Source organism: Sminthopsis crassicaudata, chromosome 1 (assembly GCF_048593235.1).
Source record: "Sminthopsis crassicaudata isolate SCR6 chromosome 1, ASM4859323v1, whole genome shotgun sequence".
Classification (NCBI taxonomy): domain Eukaryota; kingdom Metazoa; phylum Chordata; class Mammalia; order Dasyuromorphia; family Dasyuridae; genus Sminthopsis; species Sminthopsis crassicaudata.
In genome coordinates this window covers 367050754-367070297 of record NC_133617.1, presented here as the reverse complement: position 1 = coordinate 367070297, position 19544 = coordinate 367050754, and the positions used below count along the sequence as shown (strand labels likewise).

General features: G+C 37.7%; 1 long non-coding RNA gene and 2 pseudogenes across 1 annotated transcript in view; all 3 read left to right on the top strand.

The window, feature by feature from the left end:
* Nucleotides 1–19544, top strand: part of LOC141549614 (uncharacterized) — a 106812-nt gene that overhangs the window by 22181 nt on the left and 65087 nt on the right. The window lies entirely within an intron of this gene.
* LOC141552219 (pre-mRNA-processing factor 6 pseudogene) lies at nt 14857–16665 on the top strand (annotated as a pseudogene).
* On the top strand, nt 16740–19265 carry LOC141552218 (pre-mRNA-processing factor 6-like; annotated as a pseudogene).

Genomic DNA, 19544 nt, shown 5'->3' with positions numbered 1-19544 from the left:
AGGAGATCATTATATACTTCAACAACAATACTATATGATGATCAATTCTGATGGGCGTGGCCCTCTTCAACAATGAGATGAACCAAATCAGTTCCAATAGAGCAGTAATGAACTGAACCAGCTACACCCAGTGAAAGAACTCTGGGAAATGACTATGAACTACTATATAAAATTCCCAATCCCTCTATTTTTGTCTGCCTGCTTTTCTGATTTCCTTCACAGGCTAATTATACACTATTTCAAAGTCCGATTCTTTTTTGTACAGCAAAACAACTGTTTGGACATGTATACATATATTGTATTTAATTTATGTTTTAACATATTTAACATGTATTGGACTGCCTGTCATCTGGGGGAAGGGGTGGGGGGAAGAAGGGGAAAAGTTGGAACAAAAGGTTTTGCGATTGTCAATGCTGTAAAATTACCCAAGCATATATCTTGTAAATAAAAAGCTATAATAATAATAATAAAGATTCCTTTGGGCTTCTCTTTTCTTATTTGTATGAAGAAGGGATGGAATTGGGTGATGTCTACCTTCTTTTCATGTTAGGGTATTAGAGTAAAGAAATGCTAAGCCCCCCCCAATATATTAGGATTTCAGGACTTTCCTGTATTGGGAAGAAAGGATTTGGACCCCAAAAGTATATTGGGGTCTTAGGCTGATGTTGAGAGGTGTCTCAAAAGAATTTGTAAGCTTAGACCTCCAAATCAAGAGGCCTTAGGGTTAAAAAGATTTTATTACACTGCTGACAGTGGGCTAACTTAACAATTAACAAGGGGAAAGATGACATAAAGCAAGAGAACCTATTGCCATAAAGTGGCAGTTCCTAATGAATCCACCATGAATTAAAAGATTATTATGTTAGGGTAGGCTAACCCTAAAAGGAGTTAGTGACCTAAAAGGAATTGGAGTAGAGGAGAGTGAGGTACAGATAGGTTCTTATATAGGACAGATATAACATAACTTGACTTTCTGCTTAGATATAGTAACTGTGGGGTCATGGTGATTTTGGCAATGGAAAGAATTCAACAAGGAATTCAACAATTAAAACAACTCTGAGATAGCATGTCACACATCAGATTGGCTAAGATGACAGAAAAGATAATGATAAATGTGAAAAGGGATGTGGGAAAACTGGGACATTAATGCATTGTTGATGGAGTAGTGAACTGATCCAGACATTCTAGAGAGCAGTTTGGTGATATGCCTTAAGGGCTATAAAATTGTGCATATCCTTTGATCCAGAAGTGCCATTACTAGGTTTATATCCCAAGGATATAATAAAAGAGAAAAATTAAAAACAGGAAAAGGACCCATATGTAAAAAAAAATATTTATAGCAATTCTTTTTGTGGTGGCAAGAAGTTGGAAATTAAATAAATGCCCATCAATTGGGGAATGGGATGAGGTATTTTAATATAATGGAATATTGTTGTTCTATAAGAAATGATGAGCAAGCTGATTTCAGAAAAGCCCGGAGAGACTTACATGAAGTTGATGAGGTCCTAGGTAGTTAGGTAGTATTAGCACAGAAAGCCTGAAGCACTGATAGGATTACAATACCCCCTAGAGACATACTGGGAAGGGCACTGATGGGATCATTTCATCCTTAAGTGAGGCTTTTGTTCTTAAGGTTTTTTGTTCCAGTGAACTTTTGATTACAGTCCAGTCCCACCCCAGGTGGGACTCTCTGGAGACCTCACCTTATCCAATCAGAAAGCCTAGTTATGATGTCAGTTCCTGCCCCTCTTTCCTCCCCCACTCCCTTCAAATTATATTTCCCCTATAAAAGATCCACCCATGTTGTAGCTCTTAGCTAACTCTTCAGGACTAAGTGCACTTTGAAGGACTCTCCTATTTTATAGGGTCTTCCCTTTAATTAATTGTGAGTTCTACTAGGGAATTTGTCTTTGTTCTTGTTAGTTGTTAAAACCCTTTTACTTGCTAACTCCTGTGTGCTATTCACAATAAAATAGCAAAACCTTAGTAATCTGTGATAGATATTTTGTCATGGTTGTTCCATGTCGTGAACTTTTATATAATAGTTCTTTATAATTATATTCTCCCAAATCTACTGCTCTCCCCAAACCACTGCTGCTGCCTTTACCACTTCAAACTGTTGTTGAATGGAGTGAATAGCACCAGGAGAATATTGTACAACAGCAAAATTGGGTAATGATCAAATATGACAGATTTACTCTTCTCAACAGCGCACTGGTTGAAGACAATTTCAATAAACTTAGGGTGGAGAAATTCGGAGAAAGAACTATGGTGACTGAATGAAGTTCAAAGCATACTATTTTAACTTTATTTATGGCATGACTAATATGAAAATATGTTTAAAAGGACTGTCCATATATAATCTATATCATATTATTTGCTGCCTTAGGGAAGGGTGAGAGAAGGGAGGGAGGGAGAAAAAAATTTGAACTTAAAATCTTATAAAACTGAACGTTAAATTATCTTTACATGTAATTGGGAAAAAACAACAACAAAACACTATTAAGTGAAAAAAAGAGACCCCTTAAATTCCACTTAAATTTAACAAAAGCCTCCTGTTAATTGCCCTCCCTATGACCCACCTACCTACCTAGAATTTAATAAATGCTTGTAGAATTTCATCCCAGGGTGCTTTGGTGGGCTCAAAGAGTTATTTTGGAGGAGACAGGATTTGAGTTGGACCTTGGAAAACAAGTAGTTGGATGGAGAAGAGGAGGAAGGGCATTCTGCAGGGCAGAGTAGGGGGAAGGACCCATGAAGAGGAGTAGTGTTGGGAACATGAAGCATCATATCATGCGTCATACTTCTTTTTCAAATCTAGTCCTTCCTTTGTAAGTTGTGGGATGACCCACATTTTTGGGGAAGTCATAGAATGTGACACACCTAAAAGAATCTCACCTGGGACCTTGGACACTACCTGAGCAATGAAACCCTGTGGCCTTTCACTTTAGGGGGCACTCAGACAATGACTCTGTCAGTGCTCAGAAGAGCCATTTGTAGATGTGGGGTGTGTTCTAGGTGAGAAAAGGTATCCATCTGAGTTGGACAAAACAGGAAGAACATAAAATTTTTATGGGATGCTGAATAATGGAAGGGAAATTTGTCCTCAGAGCTTGATCTTTCTGATTTATGAAGTTTGTTCAGGCACAGCTAATGGTTTACTCAGCCTTAAGTTATGTATGACTGGAGGAACCCAAGGGAGATTCTCTGTGAACAATAGGAACTGGACAACAGAAATGACTAAATACATGTGGAGTAAAGGGGAGTGGTAGCCATGACCTCAGCGGGCTCCCTCTCACTTTTCCCCTCCCCCACCCTCTCCTCTATTTCCTCAGAGTCCTCCATTATCCCTAGCCTGTACTTCCTGAGACATTCTGGGTTTTTATTTTTACTTTAAAAGACTTTAAAGTTGAAAGGTTCATATTTCAGTTAGATTAATTGCAATGTATTTCAAAGTCCCAATCTGAGATCTTTTTAAAAGCAACAGTTTTCAACAGCAATTCTCCCATTTGGTTATAGACTTTGTTTCAAAATGACTAGTGGAAAATTATATGTAGGTGTGGATGTACATATTCACATATTATAATCATACAATTATAAGATATATATATTTATATTCTATAAATCTATATTTATGTATAATATATAATAATCTATACATCCTGATTATATAATTACAGAAATCCAAAGGCAAAAAGGATGGCTTTGAAGGCAGGGTATTTCTTATTAGTAGAGGTTTTCAAGAAGAAAATGATTATTTGAATTAGTCAGCTCTTGGTTATGTTTTAGATGAAGTTTCTGTCAGACTAGAAGGCCTCTGACATCAAGATCAAGAAGTGTAAATGAAGTAAACATGTGGGAGAGCGGTTCACATTGTGAAACACTCACGAGGTATTTATCACAGCCACAAAAAGATGCCATTTAGCACGTGAAGTAGCTCACGGGCTAAATCATATATGATTAAGCAAGATGTTTCTACTGAAGGGACTTTTAAAGTTGGAGGAAATAAGGGGAGAGAAGTAAGGGCAAAGTCTAGGAAGATAGGGAGGAATTAGGGAGGAGTTGGGAAGAAGTTAGGGAGAGACCAGGAGGGGACCTAGGTTGAGATCAAACTCACATGTGCTTCTACCAGGCACTCCAAGGGAAGGGAGGCTGTAATGTATGAATTTTAGATTTGCTAACAAGACAGTCTAGGGGACTTCGCTTACCTTTGTGAAAGGCAGTGGGAACAGGATGACAATGGACTGATTAAAGTTCCTCTTCCATCTCTAGGGCAGCAGTTGGTACAGTGGGAAGAGCACAGAACTTTGATTTTATGTTCTGCCTTATGATCTGAGTTACCTTAGGCAAATTATTGAGCTATCCTGAGAAATCTTGGGTTCCTACCAGATAAATTTGCGACCCTTCAAAGGCATGGTTAGATTTTTGGGAATGGTATCTGCTTGATTAGTGTCTCCTGTGTTAGATGTTCAGGGCTAACCCTCAGGAATCAGAGAAAAATTCCTAGAGTTGGGGGATCCCTGTTGGCCTTCATTGAAATGGGAGCATCAGAAGCATGAGACAATCTCTGAGGTCCTTCACACTGCTGAGATTCTGAAATCTAGGATTCTATTGTTGGGACACCAAGCTTGTTTATTGGGGTGGTCTTTGAAAGAATTTGGGCTTAGTCTCCAACTCAATGCTCTCAAGAGAAGAATGGTAAATTATTAGCAATCATTAAATATATTTCAAATCATGAACAATGTAAATGTAAGTCAAAATGATGCATCTCATATTCAGCAAGTTGCCAAAGATGACAAATAATGTAAATGTTGTGGGAGGGACTGTAAGAAGCCAGACACATTGATATGCTGCTGCTGAACCTATAAATTGGTTTAATGATTCTGGAAAGACATTTAGGATTATGCAAAAAAAAAGTGACTAAAATGTTCATTCTCTGACCTAGGGATGCTGCTGACTGCAATACACCCTAAAGACATCAAAACTGGGTAAATATGTCCAGACATATTAAAATATTCAAGGTAGCACTTTTTGTGTGTTTATATGCTTGTAGCAAGTAACATTATAAGCAAAGTGGGTGTTCCTCCACTGGGAAATTGCTGAACAAATGTTAATACATGGATGTAATGGGTACTATGAGAAATGATGAATTTCAAGCCCTCAGAGAAACATGGGGAATGTGTGTATGTATGAATTATAATGTATATCTATCTTTTAGTAAAAGAGGTACAGCATGAAGTAAGAAGAGATAAGGATTGAAATAATAAACAGCATATAGAAACAACAAATACAATGGTAATAATTACATAAATGGAAAGAACAATAAGACAAAATTGAAAACTGCAACAATATTGATTAATGATAATATAACTGGTCTTTAAAAATGAATATATACTGATTTCAATATTTTATATTAAATATATAATTATATGCATATATGTGTATATGCATATAATTGTGATATTCAAATGCCAAATGTACATTTACCAGAAAGACTATTTTATAGAGAACTTGCACACGTCAAGTGCTTTCATGATGGTCAGAAAAAGTGATACAAGGTCAATGAGAGAATCTGTTTTGCTCGATTGTGCACATTTGTTATAAAAAAAATTTTCCCCCCAGGAAGGTGAGTAAAATATTGAAATCAATATATATTCATTCATTCTTGCAAACTTTGTGTTCTAAATTTTTCTCCTTTCCTTACTCTCATCCCCCATCTTCTAGACATCAAGTAATGTACTATAGGTTAAAGATGTGCCATTTTCTAAACATATTTCCACATTTATCATGCTGTATGAGGTCAGATTTAAAGATGATTCAAGGTCTGACACCGTATCCACTGTACCAGCTAGCTTCTCTGTTTATTAAAAATACAAATAGAGAGGGGATCTCAGATTGGCTAAGATGACAGGAAAAACTAATAATAAATATTGGAAGGGATTGGAAAAATTAGGACACTAATATATTGTTAGTAGAATTGTGAATTGATTCAAACATTATGGAGAACAATTTGTAACTATGCCCAATGGGCTATCTGTGCATACCCTTTGATCCAGTAATATCTCCTGGGTGTGTATCCCAAAGAAATCATAAAAGAGGAAAAAGGACCCATATGTGCAAAAATTTTTGTGGCAGCCCATTTTGTAGTGGCTAGAAACTGGAAATTGAGTGGATGCCCATCAACTGGAGAATGGCTGAATTAGTAACGGTATATGGATGTTATGGAATATTATTGTTCTGTAAGAAGTGATGAGGAGGATGATTTCAGAGAGGCTTGGAGAGACTTACATCAACTGATGCTGAGTGAAATGAGCAGAACCAGGAGACTGTTGTATATGGCAACAAGAAGATTATACAATGATCAATTCTGATGGATGTGGCCATCTTCAACAATGAAATGAATGAGGCCAGTTCCAATGATCTTCTGATGAAAAGAGCCATATACATCCAGAGAGAGGATTGTGAGATCTGAGTGTGAATCACAATATAGCATTTTCATTATTGTTGTTTGCTTGCATTTTGTTTTCTTTCTCATTTTTCCCCTTTTTGATCTGATTTTTCTTGTGCAGCATGATAGTTATGGAAATATATATAGAAGAATTGCATATGTTTAACATATATTGGATTATTTGCTGTCTAGAAGAAGGGATGGGGGAAATAAGGGAAAAAATTTGTAACAATGTTTTGCAAGGATTAATATCGAAAATTATCTATGCATATGTTTTTAAAATAAAAAGCTTAATAACAAAAATACAGAGGTGGGGGCAGAATGCTAAAGATGTGAGATGTTAGATGTCCTTTCAGAGGAGGTCATTATTGTTAATTTTGGTGGAACATTTTCCTTTGTTACAAGAGAATTCCCATGGAGTGAAGGCAATCTGGAAATGTTAATTAAAATAAAACATGTCAATCAAACTTTTTTCAAACCGGAAACTAAGATTCTATTGTTTGCTCTGCCATTAGATCCTGGGTAGCCTTAAGCAAACTATTTAACCTCACTAAATCTCCCAGTTATCACTGATAAAACAGTGATGGCCTCTTGAGTTCCCTTCACACTGCAAATTTAAGATTGTCATCCTGTGTACTTCATTATATGGATCTGATCTATTATTAATGAAAGTAATTCAGAGTAATGAGAACTATTGACCATAAAAGGATGTGTTGGACTAAATGGTTTCCAAAGGTATTCACAACTCTAAAAAGTCTATGATAAATAGAGTTGAATATACCAGGATTAACTCTGACTCTAGTATTTTCTATGGGTGAGCTTGGGGAGGCTTGTTTATTTAATTATAACCTTCCAAGGGCTCCTGCTTGAGTTTCAGAGCTCCTCAGAAGCTTCTGGAGGCTGAAAAAATGGACTCCTTGAGCTACTCCTTCTCCCCCATCAATCTTCCAAGAAACCAGTCTCTGTCCATGCCCAGTAGTGACTAGAGATTTCCTAGAGCTCACTCCAATGAAGTGATTAATTTTTCCAAAATGACTTTTTGCTGTCTATGAGATTTAATTTTATCATTGAGTATGAACCAGCATTTTCCCTCTGCATCATTCCTTCCTAGATTCCTTATATGTTACTAGAACATGTTGTTTAGATGAGAACCAAATGACTCAGCCTTAAATAAGAAACTAACTTTAATAAGTTTTTCTAAAAAATTTGCCCTCAAAACCAGGATCAACCTGAAATAGCTATATTTAAGACCTTATTAACTTAGAATTCAATCTATATAATACTGTTCCTTGGGGAATACGTGGATATGGGATGTTTTGGACCTGTTCAAACTACTCTGTGTTACATGTAGTGTGGAGTGGAAAGAATCCTCGTCTGAAGGTCAGAAGATCTCGATTCAAATCCCAGTCCTGAAAGCAATGCAGGGGCAGGAGGCAAGCTCTATCATGGCTATTTGGGGACTTTAGTTATAGAAGACAAAAAATGCTTTTATTCTTTCTTTCTTTCTTTCCAGGAAAGAAATAGAGGCAGAAAGTGTGGGAGGCTGGGTGAAGTGGGTACTGTTCTTTTATGAAACACAGAAGGGGACAACAGAAAGTTGCCAGGGGCTCCGTGCACTTTGTCTCACTAGTGAGAACTGAGACCTGTGGGTGAGGGTAATGAAAGGGACATAGAAGGGAAGGTGCCCAGAGCAAGATCTACCCCTCCTCCCAAATGTCTCCATTCAGTGGATTCTCTCTATCTTTTCTCTATAGTTCTCAGGAAAAAGTTCAAGTTGTTGATACTATTGTGAACTCTGGACAAAAGTCCTTTTGACCTCTGCAGGCAAGCCTGACATCCTGAATCTTTGTAGCAATGATCACTGTCTGGCCAGCTGGGAAATGAAGGGTACCTTTACTATAGAATTTTAGCTATCTGTCTCTGCTGTGTTCAGAGTCTTCACCCTGGCTCCCTAGCCTGGGTGGCCAAGCCAAGATGGGTAGCCAAAAGAGGTAAGGGTTTTGGTAGTGAACACGTGGGTCTTCTGACCAGGTGTTCACTCGGGAACCAACAAGTCAGGGCATCAGTTAGGGCATTATGTGAGTAGGTATAATAAAGGCTTTTAAGATTACACGTGGTTGTTCTTGAGTGCGCTACCGGTTATTAAGCTATAGATTCAAGAGATTGTGGCCAGAGACCTTAGAAGGCCTCAGAGGAGGCGAGCCGGGTAGAGTTCACACTGCAAAGGACAGTGGTCAAAGGTACTCTGGTGGGTCTAGGACAGACTAGTAATTGTAACTGCCAGGAGAGCACGTTACAAATGTAACACAGGTCCTTCCCCCTCAATTATCTAAGCCAGCAGGGACAGTAGTAGCTTGGAAAAACTCCAAACAGCAGGAAATGTATTTTAAAATGCATTATAGCACTTCCTTTACATCAAGCTTACTTTCCTGATTATGTTTTCTTTGTCCATAAATCAGTTGAGGGTGAGATGAGGCAAATGAGAAGCATATTGTAAGATAGGAGAATCCAGATGCAGTTTAAATCATAAGTCACAATTTGATATGGTTTCCCTTATAACAGCCCTTGAGACAGGGAATAGAAGAATTATAAAACCCACAAATATTTCAAGGATAATAGTAGCTAACATTTGCATAGAACTTATGTCAGATACAGTGCTAAATACTTTACAATTGTTATCTCATTTGTTAATGCATTTATATTAGAAATATTTAAAACCTGAAGTTATGAAAAGGCCTATTTTTTATTTGTCTCACAATTCACAGCTAGCATTGTTTGCACTGGAGAAATATTAGAAAATTTTCTACTACAAATAAGTGTAAAGATAGGATGCCCCTTCTTCCCAGTATTAGTTGATATAGTTCTAGAAATGTTAGTCTTTGATAAGACAAAAGGGGGAGGAAAGCAAAAGTAAAACATTGACAAAGAGGGAATGCACTTATTATTAATCCCAATGTACAGACAAAAATTATATAATTGCAGATTAGGAAGGCTTCTCAGATACTTTCTCTTTTAAAAAATGAAGTTTTCAATGAATAAAAAGCTCTTTTTACTTCTTCTCACTGCCCCCACACATGAAAAATACAAAACAAAAACCCCAAAACCAGTAACTTCAAAGCCTGCAGACAGATATACATAGTCAACCAAAACAAATTCTTGCATTGGCCATTTAAATAAAAAAACTTCTCTGTCCCTTTGGTTCATCATTTCTGTCAGGGAGTAAGAAGCATGCTTTATCATCAGTCCCAGGGAATCATAGTTCTTAAGTCTTTCAAAGTTATCTATTTTTAAAATGTTATTGTGTAAAAGTTCTATTTGCTTCACTCTACAACCGTTCATATAAATCTTTTCAGTTTTTTCTGAAACCATCCCTTTCATCATCTCTTATAAAAAATAGTATTCTGTCATAGTCATATACCATAATTTATATTTATTTTGCATTTATTAGCATTTTCTGAATCTTACAACCAAAGACCCCAAATACCCATGATATAGCTTGCCTCCTGTCCCTGCATTGCTTGCTGTCTTTTTCATTGATATCAAGTTATTCCTTGATCTAAATGAAAATATGGTATGTGTGTGTGTATATGTATATGCATATGTATATATATATGTATATTTATGGTATAAATTATGGTATATAATTTGTTCAGCTATTTCCTAAATGATGGGTACCTCCTCAGTTTCCAGATCTTTGCGGCCACATGAAAGAGCTATTATAAGTATATACCTGTGTTCTTTCCTTTCTAATTTTTAATCTGTAGTGTATAAGCCTATTAATGGTACTGCTAAGTGAAAGACTAACATTTTGAGCATAACTCCAAATTACATTTCAGAATAATTGCACCAATTCACAGATCAATTAACAGGGCATGAAAGTGATTGCTTTTCTAACAGCCCCTCCAATGATCATTTTCTGTTTTTGTCAACATTGCCAATCTGATGTATGTGAGGTGCAACTTCATAGTTAATTGAATCTTCATTTCTTTAATTATTAGCTCTGTGGAATACATTTCCCCTGTAGCTATTGAAGGCTTGAATTTGGAGACTTTGTTTTTTATAACCCATTCTTTATTTTTCTCTTTTAAAATTTCATTTTTTAAAAATAATAGCTTTTTATTTTCAAAATATATGCAAATATAATTTTCAATATTCCCTGTTGAAAAACTTTGTGTTCCAAATTTTTCTTCCTCCCTTCCCCTACCCTCTCTTCTAGACAATAAGTAATTCAACATATGATAAACATGTGCAATTCTTTTAAACATATTTCCACATTTATCAATGTTTCGCAAAAACAAAATCAGATCAAAAAGGGAAAAAATGAGAAAAAACAACCAAGCAAACAATAACAAAAAAGGTGAAAATACTATGTTGTAATCCATATTCAGTCCCCATAATACTCTTTCTGGATGCAGAAGGCTCTCTCCATTATAAGTCTATTGATTAGACTTGGCCAGAATGACCTCATTGTTGAAAAGAGCCACATCCATCATATAATTGTTGCTGTGTACAATGTTCTCTTGGTTCTATTCTCTTAACTTAGCATCAGTTCATGTAAGTCTCTCCAGGTCTTTGTAAAATCATCCTGCTCATCATTTCTTATAAAACAATAATATTGCATTATATTCATATGCCATAATTTATTCAGCCATTCTCTAACTGATGAGTATCCATTCATTTTCCAGTTTCTAGCCATTACAAAAAAGACTGCAACAAACACTTTTGCACACATAATTCCTTTCCCCTTTTTTATGATCTCTTTGGGATACAAGTCCAGTAGAAACACTGCTGGATCAAAAGGTATGCACAGTGTAACAGCCCTTTGGGCATAGTTCCAAACTGCTCTCCAGAATGGCTGGATTCTTTCACAACTCCACCAACAATGCATCAGTGTCCCAGTTTTCCCACATCCCCTCCAACATTCATCATTATCTTTTCCTGTCATCTTAGCCAATCTGTGAGGTATGCAGTGATATCTCAGAGATGTCTTAATTTGCATTTTTTCTAATTAGTAGTGATTTAGAGCATTTTTTCATATGACTTGAAATGGCTTTAATTTCTTCTGAAAATTGTCTGTTTATATCCTTTCACATTTATCAGTTGGAGAATGGCTTGTTTATAACCCATTCTTGAATAAAATCTCTTTGATATTCTGATGAGTGGTTGTTCAATTTCCACTTGAAGATATCCAGTGATATGAAATAATGTCCCCTAAAGTTGCTCATTCAGCTCTTAGCTCTTTTTCCATTACACAAGAGCTTAGTCTCCCTAGTTTATCCATTGTTTCTAATTCTGCCTTTGGGTCAAGCAAAAGATCTACTCCCTGTTTCATGTATAGTACTTCAAATACTTAGAATTAGTTCTACTAAGTTGTATTTTCTTTAAGTTGAATAGCTCCAGTTCTTTCAACCTGTTCTTATATGGCAAGATTTCAAAATCCTTCAGCCTTTTGGTCACCCTTTCTCTCTCCTCATACTCTGTAGTGAAAGAAATGGTTACTTATATTGTGGCAAAATATAGAGACATATTGAGAAATATTAATTTTAATTGGAGAATTTATTAAAGTCGACTTTGACCATACAGGGATTCGCCTCCAAAGCACATGGCCCTGAACAAAAGGATATAGGGCCTTTTATAGGGTCTAAAGAAACCAGCAAACAGGTTAGCCTGCTTCCTTATCTGACATATTGCAACTGTTTGTTAAGGGGATATATCAAAGACAGGCAGAAAATGGAAGTCTTGTATGAGATTTCTGTTCCTAATGTTTTGCAGGAGGGAAGGAGACAAGGATCTTTCCCCCTCACCAAGGCTATTGGGGTTAAGTGACTTGCCCAGGATCACACAACTAGTATTGAGTGTCTGAGGCCAGATTTGAACTCAAGTCCTCCTGACTTCAGGCCTAGTGCTCTACCCACTGCACCACCTAGCTGCCCCAATAAGGGTCTTTTAAGATGTGCAAAAGGGGTTATGGGGATTTCTAGGTCATTTTAAGTTCTCAAACCTAGTTTTCCTGGGAGGTTAGGGCTATTAATATTAATAACCAATTGTTGAATTATCAGATTTTCTCCATATTTCCTCATTCAGAAATTAGCCCTTATAGATTATTCAGCCAATCTTTAAAGACCAGGGCTAATGATAAGGTGAAATATTGGGCATAGACCTACTCTACCAGATCAGATATGATCAAAGTTAAAGAAATTAATAAACTGAATGCCCAGAAATTATATTTCTTGAACATTTCATATATCACAATTGCTTACCAATATCCTTCCTAAATCATAGTGCCGAGAACTAAACCTAGTGTTCCGGATGTGGACTAACCAAAGCAGAGTACAGATGTGTTTCATTCTCTATATTTCTTTGTAATTTTTATAATGCCACTTGGTAGAGTCTGTCACATTCAGTTTTTTGATTGTGGTTGTGAGCTATGGCTCAGAATTAAGTGATGTGCCCATGGTTATATAACTATTAAGTGTCATAGTTGGGATTCTGTGTCAAAGAAGACCCTATTTTCCAAACTTCTGCTCTTCTCATGCATTAGAACTGACACTTGGGTCTGCTGCAGGGTCTGTACTCAGCGTGGCAGTTTTAAGGAATGATTTGAGCATGAGGTGGAGGTAATCCCCTTTAAGTCTGTACACAATAGCCTTAAAAAATAAGAAAGATTTCACAAACACTAATAGCTTCTCTTAAAAGCTCATTATGTGTATATTACCCATGAGGAATTTATTTATTTATTTATTTGAAGCTGGGGTTAAGTGACTTGCCCAGGGTCACACAGCGAGGAAGGGTTAAGTGTCTGAGACTAGATTTGAACTCGGGTTCTCCTGAATTCAAGGCTAGTGCTCTATCCACTATGCCATCTAGCTGCTCCTATCCATGAGGAATTTAATAGCATTTGATGACTGGTGTACAAATCAAGAATGGAAAATATATATATCTGCTGCTATTGCCTAGTGAACAAATAGATATAAATTTGTATTAACTTAGATATATAAATAATGTCTTATATTTGTATAATGTTTTGTAACTTTCACACAAATATTCATGAAAATGGAGAAAAGAGCTAACAATATCTACATGATTTGTCTCACCTGGTTGCTGGCAGGTTAACATGAAATAAATATGCAAAATACTTTGTAATAACTAGATTGTGCCATTAGAATGTAAGCTCCTTGCATGAATGAATGAATATATGGGGGGGGGAATAATTTATTAAGCATTTAATGTGTGCAAAGCTCTGTGCCAAGTCCTCAATACACAAATTGAAAAGTAAGACAATTCCTGTTTCAAGAGCAGGTATTTTAATGGGAAGGTAACACATATGGAAGTTTTCAGCTGCAAGTTAGATGGGAAAATCTTGTGGTTCTCTGTTTCTGTTTTTTATTTAAAATTTCGAGTTCCATATTCTGTTCCTTACTCCTTCCACCTCCATCCCTTCCCTTTCTTGAGACAATAAGCAAATGGACAGTTTTTATGTGTTCAATTATGTTTAAAAAAATTCCATCAAAAACTTCTATTTTTGTGTAACTTCATCTATAACATCTATAAAGCAGTGGCCAGACTTCATCTCCATCAGAATTGTTACACAGGATGATGGCTCAGCAGCACTGAAAACTTCACAAACAAAATCTCTTTCCTCTGAAGTGACCCAGGAGATAAGTGGACAAGAAATAACTCATAGCTTTTATCCAGTGACCTGGTCTTTAAATACTGCACTTCCAATGTCTCTGCTTCAGAATCTTGGACTCTCTTCATCAGGGTCCAGGGGGTAGTCAAGTGGGTGGTAGAAATTTGACCTACATGAAGCCTCTTGTTGGTATCCTTGAAGACAGAAGATGATTTTCACTTTTATCTTTGGGCTCCTTAACACGTTAGTGTGTTGAGTGAATGCACAACTGCCTCTTGCAATCCTAGCTTCCTTTAGGCCAAGTCCTTTGAAGTCACTTTTCATTTCGATCTCTCTCTCTGTCTCTCTCTCTCTCTGTCTCTCTCTCTCTCTCTCTCTCTCTCTCTCTCTCTCTCTCTCTCTCTCTCTCTTTCTCTCTCTCTCTCTCTCTCTCTCTCTCTCTCTCTCTCTCTCTGTCTCTCTCTCTCTGTCTCTCTCTCTCTCTGTCTCTGTCTCTCTCTCTCTCTCTCTCTCTGTCTCTCTCTCTCTCTCTCTCTCTGTCTCTCTCTCTCTGTCTCTCTCTCTCTCTGTCTCTCTCTCTCTCTGTCTCTCTCTGTCTCTGTCTCTCTCTCTGATCTCTGTCTCTCTCTCTGTCTCTGTCTCTCTCTCTCTCTCTCTCTCTCTCTCTCTCTCTCTCTCTCTCTCTCTCTCTCTCTCTCTCTCTCTCTCTCTCTCTCTCTCTTTCTTCTCTCTCTCTCTCTTTCTCTCCTATCTGACAGGAGCATGATTGGGAGGCTAATATCCACTGGATGATTAGCACTCTCCCCCAGACAAGAAGACTGTAAAGGCCCAGATCAAGAAAAACCAGGCTATAGATGATGATGAAAATCTGAATGAACATAACTTTGATGAGTTTAATGGTTATGCTGGAAGTCTTCTTTCACATGGTCCTTATGAAAAGGATGATGAGAAAACAGGTGCTATTTATGCATCAGTGGATGAAAAGATAGATAAAAGAAGAAAAGAAAAAAGGGAACAGAGGGAGAAAGAGGAAATTGAAAAATACCATATGGAATGTCCATATATTCTCAGATCTGAAAATTGGCAGAAGCTAACAGAAGAAGAGTGGCTAAATATTCCTGAAATTGGTGATGCTAGAAACAAATGCCAGCAGAATGCATGATAGGAAAAACTTATCCTTGTTCCCTTGACAGTGTCTTTGTTTAAACTTTTAAAGACTTGAGGAAACCATACTTCATTTGATCTCTAACAAGCAAAATTTGGAGAATGTAATATACCTTATCCAGGTGGAATGATACCTGGGCTAATGATACTTGGTGCAGGTGAATGGGACATGAGGGAGATTGGTCAAAACAGGAACACCTTGATGGATATGTGTTTGAATCAGGTATCTGATTGGAGAGTGAGAGAGTGGTGTATCCCAACTGTAATATCACCTATTTGAATCCCATGATTCCCACTCATGGAGGAGACATCAGGGATATATTTTAAAAGTCTGTTTATTTCTAAAATGTATGAGAGACAAATCCCCATCTTCCTCCAGCTTCAGCTTACCTGGAAGAGGTCACTGGAAATAGCTCAAATAGCTCAAAACCTCATTAGGAAAAAAACATAAATGTGATCTAAGACTGAAGAAGCAGCCCATCAACAGCCTGGTGTTACAGCCAAGGCCGGGATTGCACAAACTTTTTGTCACCTCCTGCAGTCTGTCCAAGATTTATATCAGAGCAACAGGACTAGAAACAGACATCTGAGCAAAGAAGCACATATTCAGAAAAACTCTGGAATATGTACCAAATTCCCTTCTCTTGTGGAAGGCAGCTGTGGAAGATGGTAGAATAATGCTAAGCCAACTTGTTCATACTGCACCGCTACTGTGGTGCTCCGGCTCGCTTTGGGGAAGATGGGGACCTATGAGAATGCTAGTGAGGTCTTAAACACAGCATGGGAGAACATTCCCTGAGATCAGCACATCTGGATTATGACAGTGAAACTGGAGGAAGCCAATAGAAATACTCAGTGGTGATGAAAGTCATTAACAGAGCCATCCTATCACTTAGAGCAAATGGTGTAGAAATCAACACAGAGAAGTGGATGCAGGATGCTGAGGAATGTAATAAAGCTGGGGGGTGGCCCCCTGCCAGCTTGAAATGCATGCAGTTATGCATGGAATTGTGATTGAGGAAGAAACTAGAACACTTACCTGGATAGAGGATGCAAATAGTTGTGTTGCCCACAATGCACTGGTGTATGCCCAAGCTATTTGTCTTCCCCTGCGAGTTTCCCCTAGTAAAAAGAGTGAGTGACTGTGAGTTGCTTACTTTGAGACCCATGGGACCAGACATTCCTTCAAAGGACTCCTACAGAGAGCAGTTGCCCATTACTCCGAGGCTGAGATATTCTGCCTCACGGGTTCCAAGTCCAAGTGGTTGGTGGGAGACGCACCCACCACAAGAAGACCTTGGATTTCTAGGACAGCCTCAACAGTGAGGGGATCTGGTTGGTGTTGTGAAACCTGAATTGGGGATAATAAATATGAGTGGGTCTCACTACAAAGTTGTTTGTGAAATCTGTGAAATTTGAGGATGCTAGGGAACATTGCCACTACTTAGAATCTCTGGAAAGAAGTCTTGAAGCACCATGAAGATTTCACCAAACTAGATGGTGAAAGGGCAGACTGTGGAGCAGTGAGAACTGACTGAAAATGTCCAGAAAGCCCATCACTGGGAGCTGAAGAAGTGCCCCACATTACATGCTGGTGGCTTTACTTTTTTTTTTTTTCTTTTATTAAAGATTTTTATTTTTCAAAACATAGACATGGACAATTCTTCAACATTAGCCCTTGCAAAACCCTGTGTTCCAATTTCCCTCCCTTCCCCCATGCCTTCCCCTAGATGGCAAGTAGTCCAATATATGTTAAACATGGTAGAAATATATATTAAATCAAATACATGCATACATATTTATTCAATTATTGTGCCACACAAGAGAAAAAGTGAAGCAAAATAAAATGAAAGCAAACAACAACAAAAAGAGTGAAAATGCAATGTTGTGAAGCACACTCAGTTCCCATAGTTCTCTCTCTGGATGTAGCTGGTTCTCTTAATCACTGAACAATTGTAACTGGTTTGAATTATCTCTTTGTTGGAGAAGGCCACGTCTATCAGAATTGATCATCATACAGTATTGTTGTTGAAGTATACAACGATCTCCTGGTTCTGCTCATTTCACTGAGCTTCAGTTCATGTAAGTCTCTCCAGGCCTTTCTGAAATCCTCCTGCTGGTCATTTCTTTTTTTTTTTTTTTTTTTTTTTGAACTTAATAATTTTTTATTATATATATATATTTTTATAATATTATCCCTTGTATTCATTTTTCCAAATTATCCCCCCCTCCCTCTATTCTCTCCCCCCGATGACAGGCAATCCCATACATTTTACATGTGTTACAATATAACCTAGATACAATACATGTGTGTGAATATCATTTTCTTGTTGCACAGTAAACATTAGATTCCAAAGGTACATGTAACCTGGGCAGACAGATATTAGTGCTAACAATTTACATTCACTTCCCAGTGTTTCTTCTCTGGGTGTAGCTACCTCTGTCCATCATTGATCCACTGGAAGTGAGTTGGATCTTCTTTATGTTGAAGATTTCCACTTCCATCAGAATACATCTTCATACAGTATTGTTGTTGAAGTGTACAGTGATCTTCTGGTTCTGCTCATTTCACTCCTGCTGGTCATTTCTTACAGAACAATAATAATCCATAACATTCATATACCACAATTTATTCAGCCATTCTCCAATTGATGGGCATCCATTCATTTTCCAGTTTCTGGCCACTACAAAGAGGGCTGCCACAAACATTCTTGCACATACAGGTCCCTTTCCCTTCTTTAAGATCTCTTTGGGATGTAAGCCCAGTAGAACCACGGCTGGGTCAAAAGGTATGCACAGTTTGTTAGCCCTTTGAGTATAGTTCCAAATTGCTCTCAGAATGGTTGGATCCATTCACATTTCCACCAACAATGTATCAATGTCTCAGTTTTCCCACAGCCCCTCCAACATTCATCATTATCTTTTCCTGTCATCTTGTGGCTTTTACTTTAAAGATTATAAAAAGTTGGAAAACTAACTAGAGCAAGAGTCATTTTGGAGAAATCTCATTTGAAGAATTCAAAGAACCCAAATTTGTGGTTGGAATCTATGAGATCAGAATGCTGAACTAGACTGAAGAATATTGCCAAAATACTCATGGCAAAGGAACTGCAGGAATATCCCAAATCAAGCATTCTCTGGTCAGAAATAATTTTCTTTGAGGCAAGAATCTAGAGGAAGAACAAGAGGGTATAGATGCCCTGAAGAAGTGCAGACATGATGCCCATGTCCTGTTAGCTATGACTAAACTGTTCTGGAGAGAAGGGAAGGTCCCAAGGCCAGGAAATAGTTCCACTGAATAGTGAGGATTGACTTGGGCCTGGAGGTGCTTGGGTTTTTCCTACAAATTTCAACTACAACATGATACAGATGAGTAGCAAGAAGACATAAAGAAGTATTGTGAGAATACAGAACCCTGCCACTGGGAACTGCAGAGTGAAGTGTCCAACATTGAGAATTGGCAGAAAAAGACTGGGGAGTTCCTTGTCTTTGTAGCATGTGCACATCACATATACATAATAAAGAGGACTTTTCTTAACTAGCTAGATTACTGTGAGCATCTGGAAAAAACAACAGCAGTCTAGGATTAAGGGTTTTCCAGAACTGAGACCCTAAAGCCAAGATTGCTTCAGTAGAGACTAAGAGATAGAAACCCAGTGGTGGCAGCAGAGAACAATGAAGCCATCTAGCAACTAGCATGTGGTGCAGAAAGTTGTTGTTTGGTCATTTTGCACTTGGGTCCTACACTTCATGACCCCATTTGAAGTTTTCTTAGCAGAGCTGCTTCAGTGCTTTGCATTTCTTTCCCCAGCTAATTTTACAGATGAGAAAACTGAGGCAAAAAGAGTTAAGTGACTTGCCAAGAGTCACTAAAGTGTCTGAGGTCAGATTTGAACTTAGGAAGATTCAGCTCCAAGACTTCAGGCTCAGCATTTTACTTCCTGTGCCACCCACCTATCCTAGGCAACAGAGAAAACAGGGCATCCAAGTAATCTGGCTTGTTCAGTGACATCACCAGAGGACGTTGGAAGCTCTGTAATGCCAGAGATATGTGTTCACCTCTGAGTATATGTCTTGGCCACATGTGTATCCGGCCATGTATGTTGCCTTGATCACAAGGACTCTATGTGTGTTCTTTACACTTTAATGATATGATAATCAATTGTCAATTTTGTCAATTGTCTTGCTATACTGTTTGATTTGAACAATTATGTCCTCAGGTTGATTTTTAATCAAAAAATGGATTAAAAGTAAAGGTAGGGATCATGTGCAAAAAGGAGAAGAGTGCTATGTAGAGTCTTG